This window comes from Hemiscyllium ocellatum, chromosome 8 (genome assembly GCF_020745735.1).
Source record: "Hemiscyllium ocellatum isolate sHemOce1 chromosome 8, sHemOce1.pat.X.cur, whole genome shotgun sequence".
NCBI classification, from domain to species: Eukaryota; Metazoa; Chordata; class Chondrichthyes; order Orectolobiformes; family Hemiscylliidae; genus Hemiscyllium; species Hemiscyllium ocellatum.
The window spans coordinates 74,562,244-74,577,091 of record NC_083408.1 but is presented as its reverse complement, the minus strand read 5'-3'; positions in this window follow the sequence as shown (position 1 = coordinate 74,577,091).

The following is a 14,848-nucleotide window of genomic DNA, read 5'->3' as shown; positions in this document are numbered from 1 at the left end:
TCCCTGAAGCGTTCCGCAAGTAGGCGGCCTGTCTCCCCAATATAGAGGAGGCCACATCGGGTGCAGCGGATGCAATAGATGATGTGTGTGGAGGTGCAGGTGAATTTGTGGCGGATATGGAAGGATCCCTTGGGGCCTTGGAGAGAAGTAAGGGAGGAGGTGTGGGCGCAAGTTTTACATTTCCTGCGGTTGCAGGGAAGGTACCGGGAGTGGAGGTTGAGTTGGTGGGGGGTGTGGACCTGACGAGGGAGTCATGAAGGGAGTGGTCTTTGCGGAACGCTGATAGGGAGGGGAGGGAAATATATCCCTGGTGGTGGGGTGCGTTTGGAGGTGGCGGAAATGACGGCGGATGATACGCTGTATACGGAGGTTGGTGGGGTGGTAGGTGAGAACCAGTGGGGTTCTATCTTGGTGGCGGTTGGAGGAGCGGGACTCAAGGGCGGAGGAGCGGGAAGTGGAGGAGATGCGGTGGAGGGCATCGTCGATCACGTCTGGGGGGAATCTGTGGTCCTTGAAGAAGGAGGCCATCTGGGCTGTACGGTATTGGAACTGGTCCTTCTGGGAGCAGATGCGGCGGAGACGAAGGAATTGGGAATATAGGATGGCGTTTTTACAGGGGCAGAGTGGGAGGAGGTGTAGTCCAGGTAGCTGTGGGAGTCAGTTGGTTTATAGTAGATGTCTGTGTTGAGTCGGTCGCCCGAGATAGAAATGGAAAGGTCTAGGAAGGGGAGGGAGGAGTCTGAGACAGTCCAGGTGAATTTGAGGTCGGGACGGAAGGTGTTGGTAAAGTTGATGAACTGTTCAACCTCCTCTTGGGAGCATGATGCAGCGTCGATACAGTCATCGATGTAGCGGAGGAAAAGATAGGGGGTGGTGCCAGTGTAGTTGCGGAAGATGGACTGTTCCACTTATCCTACGAAGAGACAGGCATAGCTGGGGCCCATGCGGGTGCCCATGGCAACTCCTTTTGGTTTGGAGGAAGTGGGAGGATTGGAAAGGGAAGTTATTCAGGGTAAGGTCCAGTTCAGTCAGTCGCAGGAGGGTGTCAGTGGAAGGGTACTGGTTGGTGCGGCATGAAAGGAAGAAGCGGAGGGCTTTGAGTCCTTCGTGATGGGGGATGGAGGTGTAAAGGGACTGGATGTCCATCGTGAAGATAAGGCGTTGGGGACCAGGGAAGCGAAAATCATGGAGGAGGTGGAGGGCGTGGGTGGTGTCCCGAACGTAGGTGGGGAGTTCTTGGACTAAAGGGGACAGAACCGTGGCGAGGTACGCGGAGATGAGTTCGGTGGGGAAGGAGCAGGCTGAGACAATGGGTCGGACGGGGCAGTCAGGTTTGTGGATTTTGGGCAGGAGGTAGAAACGGTCAGTGCAGGGTTGTGGGACTATGAGGTTGGAGACGATGGATGGGAGATCCCATGAGGTGATGAGGTTATAGATGGTCTGGGAGATGATGGTTTGGTGGTGGGAGGTGGGGTCATGGTCAAGGGGGCGTTAAGAGGAGGCATCTGCGAGCTGGCGTTTGGCCTCAGCGGTATAAAGGTCGGTGCGCCAAACTACTACCGCGGGTTGGAGGAAGAGTGCCTCATCTTCCGCCTGGGAACCCTCCAACCACAAGGAATGAACTCCTATTTCTCCAGTTTCCTCATTTCCCCTCCCCCCACCTTGTCTCAGTCAGTTCCCTCAACTCAGCACTGCCCTCCTAACCTGCAATCTTCTTCCTGACCTCTCCGCCCCCACCCCACTCTGGCCTATCACCCTCACCTTGACCTTCTTCCACCTATCACACCTCCATCGCCCCTCCCCCAAGTCCCTCCTCCCTACCTTTTATCTTAGCCTGCCTGGCACACTCGCCTCATTCCTGATGAAGGGCTCTGGCCCGAAATGTTGAATTTCCTGTTCCTAGGATGCTGCCTGACCTGCTGTGCTTTAACCAGCAACACATTTTCAGCTCTGATCTCCAGCATCTGCAGACCTCACTTTTTACTCTATATAAATTCCATAGTTTGGTGTCTTGGCAGCTGAAGGTACGCCAATGTTGTAGCAAGTAAATTTAGAAATTCGCAGGAAGCTGGAATTGGCTATGTATGGAGGTCCGGAGGAATCGTGGGGTTGCATGAGGTTAAAGGGATAATGATGGGGTGAAAACTATGGCGGGATTTGAAAACAAGAACAAAACGTGAACATGCAGCATTTTTTTATCAGGAGCCAACGTAGATTAGAGAACACAGGGACGATAGGTGAGCAGAGCTGAAAATGTGTTGCTGGAAAAGCGCAACAGGTCAGGCAGCATCCAAGGAACAGGAAATTCGACATTTCGGGCATAAGCCCTTCATCAACCCTTCTGCAGACCTCACTTTCTCCTCGATAGGTGAGCAGGACCTGTGTGTTAGGACAAAGACAGCACATTTTTACTTACTGCAGGTTTGTGGTGAAAAGGATATGAGTGTGTTGGAATTATCGGGTCTCATGGTAATAAAAACATGGATGAGAGTTTCAGCAGTAAATGAGTTGAGGCCGAAGCAGAGTGAGGTGATGTTCTAGAGATAGGCATGTGTTGTATATGTTGGATACGTGATGTGAAGCTCATCTTGAACTCAAATATAACACCAGTGTTGCAAAAGTCTGATCTAGCAACACACAGTTATGTGAAAGTGGAGTCAATGTCAAGGGAATAGAGCTGGAAGATGGGGCCCCAAACATACTGGCTTCTCTCTTCCCATTATTTAATTGGAGGAACTTTCTGCTCATCCAATACTGAATATTTAATATTACTCAACAAGTATCTACAGTGTTTTGATGCAGAAAAATCAATAAGTAAAGAACCTTTCATATCTCACCAATCTGATTAATATGGATTTAATTGAACCAAGTAATTAATACCAGTCTGCTTTAAAGTAGATTTTCTTGCAATGAAAGCATCAACAAAAACTGATCTTCTATACCATTGAAAGACTAATAAAACCATGCTCACTATCACATCTGCACATGTCAACAAATCTGCAGTAAAGGTTTCTGAAAACATGTTGCACAATGTAACAATAGGCACTTAAAATGAAACTGCTAGCAACAAGTCTAGACTGTCAAGTACCTTCAGATTGGATTTGAATTTATGAAGATTACTTTATTTGGGGTTCTCGTAATCTATGTCTCTGTAGTAATTCACATTCACTCTAATTTCAAATGCAGTCAAAGACTGCTGTATTTCAAAATGACACTGTAATCACAGATCCACATTAAAAAGTCATTATTGTTTAGAATCTAGCTTGGTTAGGCAAACACTTACTATAAAATTCAGCAGCCTTTCTAAATTACCCAGAGGTTTTTACTCAGGAATACAAGATGGGGTGATTTAAATCATTGACTTACTATTTTATTGATTGTATGAGATTTTATGCTGTTATTTTGACTGAAATGCTAAGTGAGCAAGCCAAAAATGGACTTACCTGGATTAGTTAATAAATAATTATGCACTGGCTCTGTTTGAACTTTCTGAGTGCAACAATTAATGCGGAAGGATTTTATAGCACGACATTTTTTTAAAATGTGACCTTTCTTTTCACAGGATGATCATATAAGTCTGCATCATTATCATACATCAATTGAAATGTAAAGGTCTTTTTAAAAGCATTCAGCATGTGTTATTTAAGTAACACACTAAAATAGTTTTTTTTTCCCAGTATGTAAAACCATTGATGTTTTATTTGAAATAAATTTTTAGAAAGTGACTATGTTAGCTTTCAGAAAGTAATAAAGAACAAACTAAGTCAAGCCAGCTTTAAGTTCGAGGTGACCTTGTCTTGCCTTGCCAGAGATCAAATTGGCAAGTATTTAAAATACTGACTAAGATGGACAGTGAGAATGTAATGACTTGAGCTGACCAATATAAATAAAGAAACCTTTAACTTAAACTAAGTGTTGGAACAAAGAGTAGTTGATTCAAATCATTTAAATGTAAATGTAACCTTGTGTCTGTGGTCTTGTAAATTGGAACCACAAATAACTCTTTTTCAAGCATTTGTACTCCAATAATACTGTTGCATGGCTTGTTTTTGCTTCGTTTCCCAAAAACTACATTTCTTTTTGTCCTTGTATTGAAATACGCAGAATGAGGGAGCAGTGTGTGGTTTATGTTCGAACTCTTGGAATACAGTGTGCCTGCTGTTGGAAACATATCACAGTAAGAGGTGATAGTGGTGGACAGGTGGAGTAAGGAAGGATGAGGGAGCAGAAAGTCAAATGTTTAAATGCTGAAAGATATTGGAGCCAGATAAAACCCAGCACTTATTGTTAAGTAGAAATATTATTTTAAAAGGTTATTTCAAGTTGATAAGAGAAAACGTACGTAACTTGAAAAAGACAACAGATCTAAATGTGATTGGATCTGCAGTCAAATGATAGATTGGTGCAGCACCAGACTGTGAATGTTTATGTTGTCACTATTAAAGTGAAAAAAATCACACAACTCCAGACTATAATCCAACAGGTTTATTTGGAAGCACTAGCTTTCAGAGCACTGCCTGATGAAGGAGCAGCGCTCTGAAAGCTAGTGCTCCCAAATAAACCTGTTGAACTATAACCTGTTGTTACGTGAAATATAACTTTGTTCACCCCAGTTCAACACCAGCTCCTCCACATCATGACTGTTAAAGTGGAGAGAAATTATGACAATTCAACTGCAGAAACAGCTGGTATCTCATCTCATCCTCTTTACCAGCTGAGTTATTCAAATCACTTCTCCATCTTTCAAGTGATGTCCCTAACTGTGGTTAGATTCTGATGAACACAAGCAATCTTTGGAAAATTGCACAGCAAGTCCTACAGACCAAGGATGGCACCCTTCATCCATTGGATAGCAACCTAAAGGGATCTGTACATAATGTAAGACACAGTGAGCAGTAAGATGACTGGTGACAGGAACAGTTGTGCACACAGAAAACAAATACATTTTGATGACGCAGAAGGAGACTATCCAACCCACATTGGCCATGCAGGCTCACTGGGAGGGTGCTGTTCACTTCTACTTTGGCAAAAGAAGACTTCTAGGGCCTATTTATGAAAGAAAATTGAGCTTAACAAACAGCTATATCAGGCTGATGGGCCAGGGCTTGAATTTGACTTGTCTTGCTAACATCTGTTGGTCTTGTCAAGATTTCCTGGACACATATTAGTTGCTGTCCACTTTTGGAATATTTTACAACTTTGCACAATTAAAGTTTTAAATGAGATTTGGCATGTGCTATATTAGTTTCATAACTGAGATCTTTGCTATACCCATATTGAAATTGATAAATCATTTTCCCTTTTGACCTTACTTTTCAAGAAATTTTTAAGAGTAAGGATCTCAATTTCTTTTATATTCTGTTACAACTTACAGAGGAAAAGTTACAGGAGCATTCTGACTTTTCTCATTAACAGTATCAGAATCATTGCTGGAATTCAGGGCTGTGAAGAATAGAAAACTAGGTGACAATGGCTCCTACCTGGACCACTATTAGATGTGACCGCTACCTATTTTACCATCAACTCATATTACCCAGTCTTAATCACTGAGGTTAATCAGTTCAGTTAGCCTATGTGCAGAATTCCAATAAGAGTTTTACATGCCCTACTGAATCTCCTACTGTAAATCAATGCCTCTGAAAATATATTAGAACACAACTTTCAGAAAGAAAATAATCTGAATAATGTAATTAATGTGCAAATTCGAGAACAACTTATGAGGAGAAAGAGATATCTTGTGAATACCACAAATCCTTGGACAATTTGCACATTATAGAGTCATAGAGTCATAGAGATGTACAGCGCTGGGAAACCAGAAATTCTTAATAGCTTTAAGATTTTCATAATCTTTTTGAATTTGAAACATTACTTGTATGTTAAACTTCGAAAGATAAGTTAGATCTCGTGAACATAATAAATTTGAATAGCTGTCAATCAACTGCTACAGTCCACAGAGTGAACACTATTAAGTGTGGGGTCTCATTTCTTAAGTTGGTAAATTGATTTTGGAGACAATAAAATATCAAAATTTCCCCCCACTTTCTCTTAGAATCATAGAGATGTACAGCATGGAAACAAACCCTTCAGTCCAACCCGTCCATGCCGACCAGATATCCCAACCTAATCTAGTCTCACCTGCCAGCACACAGCCCATATCCCTCCAAACCCTTCCTATTCATATACCCATCCAGATGCCTTTTGAATGTTGCAATTGTATCAGCCTCCACCACTTCCTCTGGCAGCTCATTCCATGCATGTAACACCCTCTGAGTGAAAATGTTGCCCCTTAGGTCTCTTTTCTATCTTTCCCCTCTCATCCTAAATCAATGCCCTCTGGTTCTGGACTCCCTCACCCCAGGGAAAAGACATTGTCTACTTACGCTATACATGCCCCTTGTGATTTTATAAATCTCTACAAGGTCACCCCTCAGCCTCCGACGCTCCAGAGAAAACAGCCCGAGCCAATTCAACCTCTCCCTATAGCTCAAATCCTCCAACCCTGGCAACATCCTTGTAAATCTTTTCTGAACCCTTTCAAGTTTCACAACATCTTTCCGATAGGAAGGAGACCAGAATTGCATGCAATATTTCAAAAGCGGCCTGACCAATGTCCTGTACAGCCGCAACATGACCTACTAACTCCTATACTCAATACTCTGACCAATAAAGGAAAGCAAACTAAATGCCTTCTTCATTATCCTATCTACCTGCGACCCACTTTCAAGGAGCTATGAACCTGCACTCCAAGCTCTCTTTGTTCAGCAACATTCCCAAGGACCTTACCATTAAATATATAAGTCCTGGTAAGATTTGTTTTCCCAAATTGCAGCACCTCACATTTTTCTAAATTAAACTCCATCTGCCACTCCTCAGCCCATTGTCCTATCTGATCAAGATCCCGTTGTAATCTGAGGTAACCTTCTTCGCTGTCCACTACACCTCCAATTTTGGAGTCATCTGCAAACTTAATAACTTTACCTCTTGTGCTCTCATCAAAAGCATTTATATCAATGACGAAATGTAATGGACCCAGCACCGATCCTCGTGGCACTCCAATAGTCACAGGCCTCCAGTCTAAAAAACTACGCTCCACCACCACCATCCTCTGTCTTCTACCTTCGAGCTAGTTCTGTATTTAAATGACTAGTTCTCCCTGCATTGCATTAGATCTAACCTTGCCAACCAGTCTCCCATAGGGAACGTCATCAAATGTCTTACTGAAGTCCATATAGATCACATCAACAGCTCTGTCCTCATCAATCCTCTTTTTTACTTCTTCAAAAAACTCAATCAAGTTAGTGAAACATGATTTCCCATGCACAAAGCCATTTGACTATCCTTAATCTGTCCTTGCCTTTCCAAACACATGGAAATCCTGTTCCTCAGGGTTCCCTCCAACAAGTTGCCCAACATCAACGCCAAACTCACCAGTCTATAGTTCCCTAGCTTGTCCTTACTACCTTTCTTAAATAGTGGCACCACATTAGCTGACCTCCAGTCTTCTGGCACCTCACCTGTGACTATCGATGATACAAATGTCTCAGTGAGAGGCCCAGCAATCACTTCCCTAGCTTCCCACAGATTTCTAGGGTACGCCTGATCAGGTCCTGGGGATTTATCCACTTTCATGCGTTTCAAGACATCCGCACTTCCTCCTCTGTTTCCCTATATTCTATGTCTTCCATGTCCTTCCCCACCATAATATGATGCAAAATAATTATCCAGTTTGACCTGATTCTAACTATTCCAAACAACAGGAAACAGGGAAGAAGTAAGAATGGAAACTCTATTTCATGCTGATATATTGATATTATGTTGAAACTCCTGGGGGAATGCTTAGAAGTCTCATTAGTAAATGAAAATTCAGGTGTCACATCATAAGAGACCCCACTGGAATTTTAATTGGCTCCTGAGTGGATTTCACTATGCAATTGATCTATCAGATAAAATTGTCAGGAAGTTGGTGAGATGTGCTGAGGTAAGTTAATAAAACTTTCCTGTATCATCCAAGAGGAAAGTCTAAGCCTTTTCTGAGTTAAGTTCCCTCATGTGCAACTGAAATCTAAAAATCTTGAATTACCCACCGTTAACTACTGGTGACCTTACTGGTAACTACTGGGCAGCATGTGATTGCCAGTGGGAATGACAATTCAACGGATGAGCAAAATTCAAATTAGACCCAGTAGTTAAAATTTGCTTAGAGTCTGCCTCAAGCCATATAAGACGTAAGTCTTCAAAATGACTGTGCTCTGCTCTTTCATCCTTCTTGGTTTGATCTGAGCCTCATTACCTCTGTTGTTCCCTTCAACAGAAACCTTCCTGATCATGGCTTCAGGGGAACCCTGGTCATGAATTAACCATCGCACATGCCCACAACTTCTTAACATCGCGTTCCAAATCTGCCCTAAAATAAGTAACAAATTGAAGGGAAATGCTATCTATTCACCTTAGTAACATCAGATGAAAATAAACCTTTTTACCATCGCCCAGATTGTGGCTGTGAATTTTGGAAAAATTATATTTGCTCATATAAGTAGTTTTGATGTGAATCTCTGACCAGATTTAATTTAGTCAGATGATCAGCACCTTTATAAGTCTGAAGAAAATGCATTCAGCTTGGGTCATCCTGATCCAAGTTGAAAGCAACCTTTTGTTGTTGACATTATCAAGAGAAACTATCTGACTCAATCTTGTTTGTTGTTCTGTGTTTCAGCTTTCCTTTGAAATAGCACTTCACTCTGGCTCTTTTATGTGCGCATCACGGACTAGAAAGATCCAGCAAAATATCAGTATGTACTGGATATCAGATGTCAATAAATAATAAGATAGCGATACAACGGTGGGGTTTATATGAGCAGTTTAAGGTTGTCAGCTGAACCTTGTGATTTAGTTGGTCCATGTCATGAGTTGACATTATTCACCATTACATAGATCATTCAATAGAAAGTAAAAATGTGTCAGTTTCATAAGTAAAATTTAGCAAAACTTGTTTTTAGATACGAAGACGATGTATGACAGACACTCAGAACATAGGAAAAGAATCAATATATAATCTTAATATTGAACAGAAAGACCCTGGAATAATTGTTGTTAGAAAATATTTAATTTTAAAAAATGCTTACATTTCTGCATGTAACTAGATCAATCTAGAGCAGAAACAGCAAAACCTTTATATTGCAAGTCACCAGAAAGACACCAAAGAACCAATAATTGCAGGGAACCATAGATTGACTGAAGTTATGAAATGGAAGTAATCTTAATGTGCAATTCAATGCACGTTACTTGCTGTTCACTTTACCATTGCCAAAGGAATTGAAGCTGTTGCACATCTAGAAGTTTGTACATCTCCATCTACTACTTGTCCTGATTTTATGGCTTCATTCTCTGACAATAAATCATTTTCTAAGTATGTTGAAATATTAGGTTCAAGTTATTATGATAGACAGCAGTTCGTCTGTTGATTACTTTGTTTTAAGCCATATGCCACCTCGGTAATTGATGTAAAATTAATAGACGACAACACAAGAAACGTCCAGGGAAAAGCTAATGTGATAAAGTTCAGAAATAAACTGTCCCCAAACAGTAACATCTACAAACAAAGCTGAAACAAACAAACAGCTCACCTGATGGTTGATGTCCTTACAGAAAGTAACAGCATCCTTCATATTGATTAAGTATCTTGTTTTGCCTAAATGCCTGCATGTTGTTCATAGATCAAAATAAGACAAAAAGTGAAGAGGTGTGGTAACCTATAGTACTAAATTGTGTCCATGTTGATGTAATAAGTGTTTATGTTGATATCAAAATCTTTTAATGAACTGCAACCCATAATATCTTTAAAGCGAGTAGACCACAACGTTGGGTGAAAGGTGAATTTGGGGAATATATACAGAATAATAATGTTTTTCTAAATTTAAGACCTGTTACACCTTTAGCTATTACTTGCAATATCCTCCCTTTGATGGTAACGGGAAATGAAATTACTTTTAAAATGCCCACACTGTTTACTTTGATTAATGAGAGGTTCGCAGGAGATTGCATGTAAAAGCCTTACACACATTAAACATAAATGCTTTTGAAACAAACATTATTGGGGTAATTTTTCCAGGTTAGGAGGCAGGGGCAGAGAGGTGTACTGAGGTAAATTAGAAAAAGAAGATGTCAGACAGGAAAGCTGACATGCACCCACCTCCTTCCACTTTTCCCAGAGGTACCTTCTGTGCACTGACAGCAGCACACCTGGTAAGTGGCGGGAATTTGATTGAGGTTGTTAATGAAGCAATTAGCAGGCATCTTCTGAGGGCAATGGAATATTATTGGCAGCAACAGAGTCCTGCAGCGTCTGCAGCTTGTCAACTCTCAGGAGATGAGTGCACAGTGGGAGGCTGGAGTGCCAGGAAGATAATGTACGGTCTGCATATTAAAGCTGCAAACCGGCAAGTCTGAGATCATCCACAGACAGGGGCCTGCAATTGCATGGCTATCTCCAGGAGACTGATGTCATGGTTAGTGCTAATGGGTAAGAAGTGGCTGCTATACCCTCCAGCTGTTGTACATCCTGTTTCAGCCCTGCTGCTCTCTTGCACTCAGCAACAGTCACAATGGATGGACAGTTAACATTGTCAGCCAATGGTGCGATCACATGTACTGAATTGCACTCCTGTTTCCTCAAACCGCCCACCAACCCTAACCGGAGATTATTCACAAAACCCTACACAAAAGGTCTAATTGGGAACGTGAATAGGCCATTCCGTTTCTCAAGCTTGCTCTGCCATTTAATAGGGTTAAGAATAATCTGATTGAAAGTTCAAATCCACATTCTTGCCCACTCCTGAGAACCTTTCAACTCCTTGTTTAACAAGAATACATCAACTGTTATCTTAAAAATATACAGGAAATCTAGGAATGACCTTTGCAAGGTCAACAGACATGCTAAGAGGCAATACTAAACTAAGCTTGAGACCCAGACTAACCACACAGACACCCGTCATTTGTGACAAGGCTTACATGACATAACAAGCTGCAAAGCAAAGTTGAACAGAATGCGGGGCAACCCAATGATCTCAGTGTATTATATACTCGCTTTGAACAGAAGATCAAAGAAACAATGTCACCTATCCCAACAGTCCCTTGGTCATCACCGCAGATGTTCGATTGGCCTCCTTGTGTGTGATCCCATGGAAAGCGACTAGCCTGAATGGAATCCCTAGCTGTCCATTGAAATAATTTGTGGACCAGCTAGTGAGAGTAATCACAATTATCTGTAACCTCTCCTTACCACGATCTGAAGTCACCAACTGCTTCAAGAAGACACCATCATCTCAGTGCCAAAGAAAAATCATGCAGCATACCTCAATGAGTACTGTCCAGTGGCTCTCAACTTTGTATTCATAAAGTGCTTCAAGAGGTTAGTCATGGCTCACGTCAACTCCAGCTGAACAGATTGTCTTGATTCTTTGCAATTCTCCTACTTGCAACAAGTCCATGGCCATCCTCCTACCCCTACATTCATCCCTGGAACATCTTGATAACAAGGATAACTATATCAAGCTCTTACTTATTGACTACAGCTCCACCTTCAACACCATAATTCCAATCAAGCTCATTCCTTTACTCCAAGACCAAGGTTTTGGCTGCCTCCTCTGTAACTGGATCCTTGACTTCCTGTTCGCAATCAGCAAGAGTAGGTGACAACACCTCTTCCATGATAATCGTCAACAGTAGCGCCCCATTAAGGCTGCGTACTCAGCCCCCTATTATACTCCTTATACACTCATAACTATGTGGCCAAATTCTGCTCCAGCTCCATTTACAAGTCTGCTGACAACACCACTGTTGTAGATTGGATCTCAAACGACGATGAGTACAGTGCTTAGTGGTACAACATAAAGACAGGAAAATTAAGGAGCTGGTTATTGACTTCAACAGACAGAGTAGAGGGTACGTCTCTGTCTGCATCAAGAGTGTTGAGGTGGAAGCTGTCAAGAGCGTCAAGTTCCTGAGAGTGATGATCACCAACAATCTGGTCCACCACATCAAGAAACATCAAGTGACAGTCAGGAAAGCATAATAATGTCTATATACTTCCTCAGGAGATTAAGAAAATTTGACATGTCTGCAAGGACTCTTGCAAAAAGTGTCCCCCGTAGTCCAGGAACTTCCCACCTACTTTCGGGACACCATCCACTCCCTCCACCTCCTCCGTGACTTTCGGTTCCCTGGCCCTTAACAGTTTTGAAGCTCATTCCTGGTGAAGTACTTGTGTGCGGGACGCCGATTCTCCTGCTCCTTGAATGCTGCCTGACCGGCTGTGCTTTTCCAGCACCACACTCTTCAACTCTGATCTACAGCATCTGCACTCCTCACTTTCTCACCTGAAAGGGCATTTTATTGATGCAGCATAGAAAGCATCCCATCTGGTATAGCAACTGCTCTTCCAAAGACCACAAGAAACTATAAAGAGTCCTGAATACAGCCTGGTTCAACACTCAAACCAATATTCCATCCATCTACACTTGCTGCTGCCTCAGGAAAACAACAAACATAATCAAAGACCCCCCCACCCCCCACTCCAGTTACACTCTCTTCCACCCTCTTCTTTTGGGCAAAAGGTATAAAGGTTTGTGTACATGCTTGAATAGATTCAAGAACAAATTCTTCTAAGCTGCTTTCAGACTTTTGAATGGATCTTTCGAATGTTAAATCTGATTTTTCTCTCTCCACCTGTCATACTGTATTCTGCATTCTGTTCTGCTACCGTGATGCACTTTGTATGATACAGTCTGCCTGTGCAGCATGCAAAACATTACTTTTCACTGTATCTTGGTACATGTGACAACAATAAATCAAACTCAAACTCAAATATTCAAGGATTCAGCTTCAGTTATCAGGAGGTGAGTTCCCATAGACCCACTATCCTCTGATGTGGAAAAATTTTGCCTCATGTCTGTTTTACATGGATCCCTTATTTATAAATAGTGACTAGCTCCTTCATTTTCCTGTCTTTATGTTGTACCACTAAGCACTGTATTCATCGTCGTTTAAGATCCAATCTACAACAGTGGTGTTGTCAGCAGACTTGTAAATGGAGCTGGAGCAGAATTTGGCCACATAGTTATGAGTGTATAAGGAGTATAGTAGGGGGCTGAGTACGCAGCCTTAATGGGGTTCTCTCATAAAAGAAACCATCTTCTCCAAAAACCTCCTGATCCCTCACAATCTTATATGTTTCAATCAAGTCATCTCTTACTCTTCTAAACTCCAACAGATACAAACCTGACCTGTTCAACCTCTCCTCATAAGGCAACTCACCCAATTCAAGTATGAGGCTGGAAAGAATCTCTGAACTGTTTCCAATGCAATTACATCCTTCCTTAAATAAGATGACCAGTACTATGCATGACACTCCAGATGAGGGTGCCCCAGTCCTCTGTATAGCTGAAACATAATCTCCATAGTTTTGGATTTATTTCCTTGCAATAAATCATAACATTCCATCAGCTTTCCTATTACTTGCTGTAACTACACACAAAACTTTGGTGATACATGTATTAGGAAACCCAGATCTCTCTGGAAATCAGAGCTCTGCAATTTCTCAATATTTTAGATATTATCCTTCCTTTTTGGTCCTCCCATCAAAATGGACAATTTCACATTTTCCCACGTTATACTCCATCTACCATATCTTTGCCTACTTTCTAATTCTATCTATATCTTTTTGCACCTCTTTATATCTTTTTCAAAACTTACTTTCCTACTGATTGTTATGTCATCCACAAATTTAACAACCGTAGCTTACATTATTTTATCTCAATCTTCATTTAATTGTACAGGTGAGACCCCAGTGCTGACCCCTGTGGCACAGCATGCGCAGCATCTTGCTAACCTGAAAAAGACCCATTAATGTCTCTTCTCTGCTTCCTGATAGTCAGCCAATCTTCTATCCATACCAGTACATAATCCCTTCCCATCATGAGCTTTTATGTTTTGCATTTGTTTTTGATGTGTCACTTCATCAAATTCCAGAAATTGAAGTCTGGTACTGGGGCAGCATGGTGGCTCAGGGGTTAGCACTGCTGCCTCACAGGGACCTGGGTTCGATTCCAGACTCGGATGACTGTCTACGTGGAGTTTGCACATTCTCTCTGTGTCTGCGTGGGTTTCCTCCGGGTGCTCTGGTTTCCTCCCACAGTCCAAGGATGTGCAGGTCAGGTGAATTGGCCAAGCTAAATCGCCCATAGTGTCAGGTGCATTAGTCAGAGGGAAATGGTCTGGGTGGGTTACTCTTCGGAGGGTTGGTGTGGACTTGTTCTGCTGAAGGGCCTGCTTCCACACTGTGGGGACTCTAATCTAAACCTCTGTCAGTGGTTCAGTTGTTGCAAGTAATGTGCTTCTGGCCCTACCATTAAGAAAGAAGAAAAATTAAGGTTGGAAAATTCAATTCATTGGGTCATCATGTATCTACCTGTGCATGGGACAACTATATATGAATATATAAATCTTATTATTCTGTTTCACAGGATAGATTTATTGTCTCACAAAACAGCTACCTCATGAGAAACACAGGCTCTATCCAGACATAGGTCTGTAAAAATTCAGTTCAGCTACTTTACATAGTCACTTCTGAAGGATTTTTTTTAATGGAGAGGTGAGCAGGTAAAAAATGGCTGAAAGATCAATGAAAGTTAAATCAGGTCCCTCAATGGTGTCATTGGAATACAGGGAGTGTGCATTAGCTTGACAGGAAATGTTCACAATGTCTAACATTGTTATTCCAGATATATAGCCTCAAAGAAAATTTAGACTCAGTCATTCAGTGAAACTGTCTGGGTTTAGCACAACCTTTCGA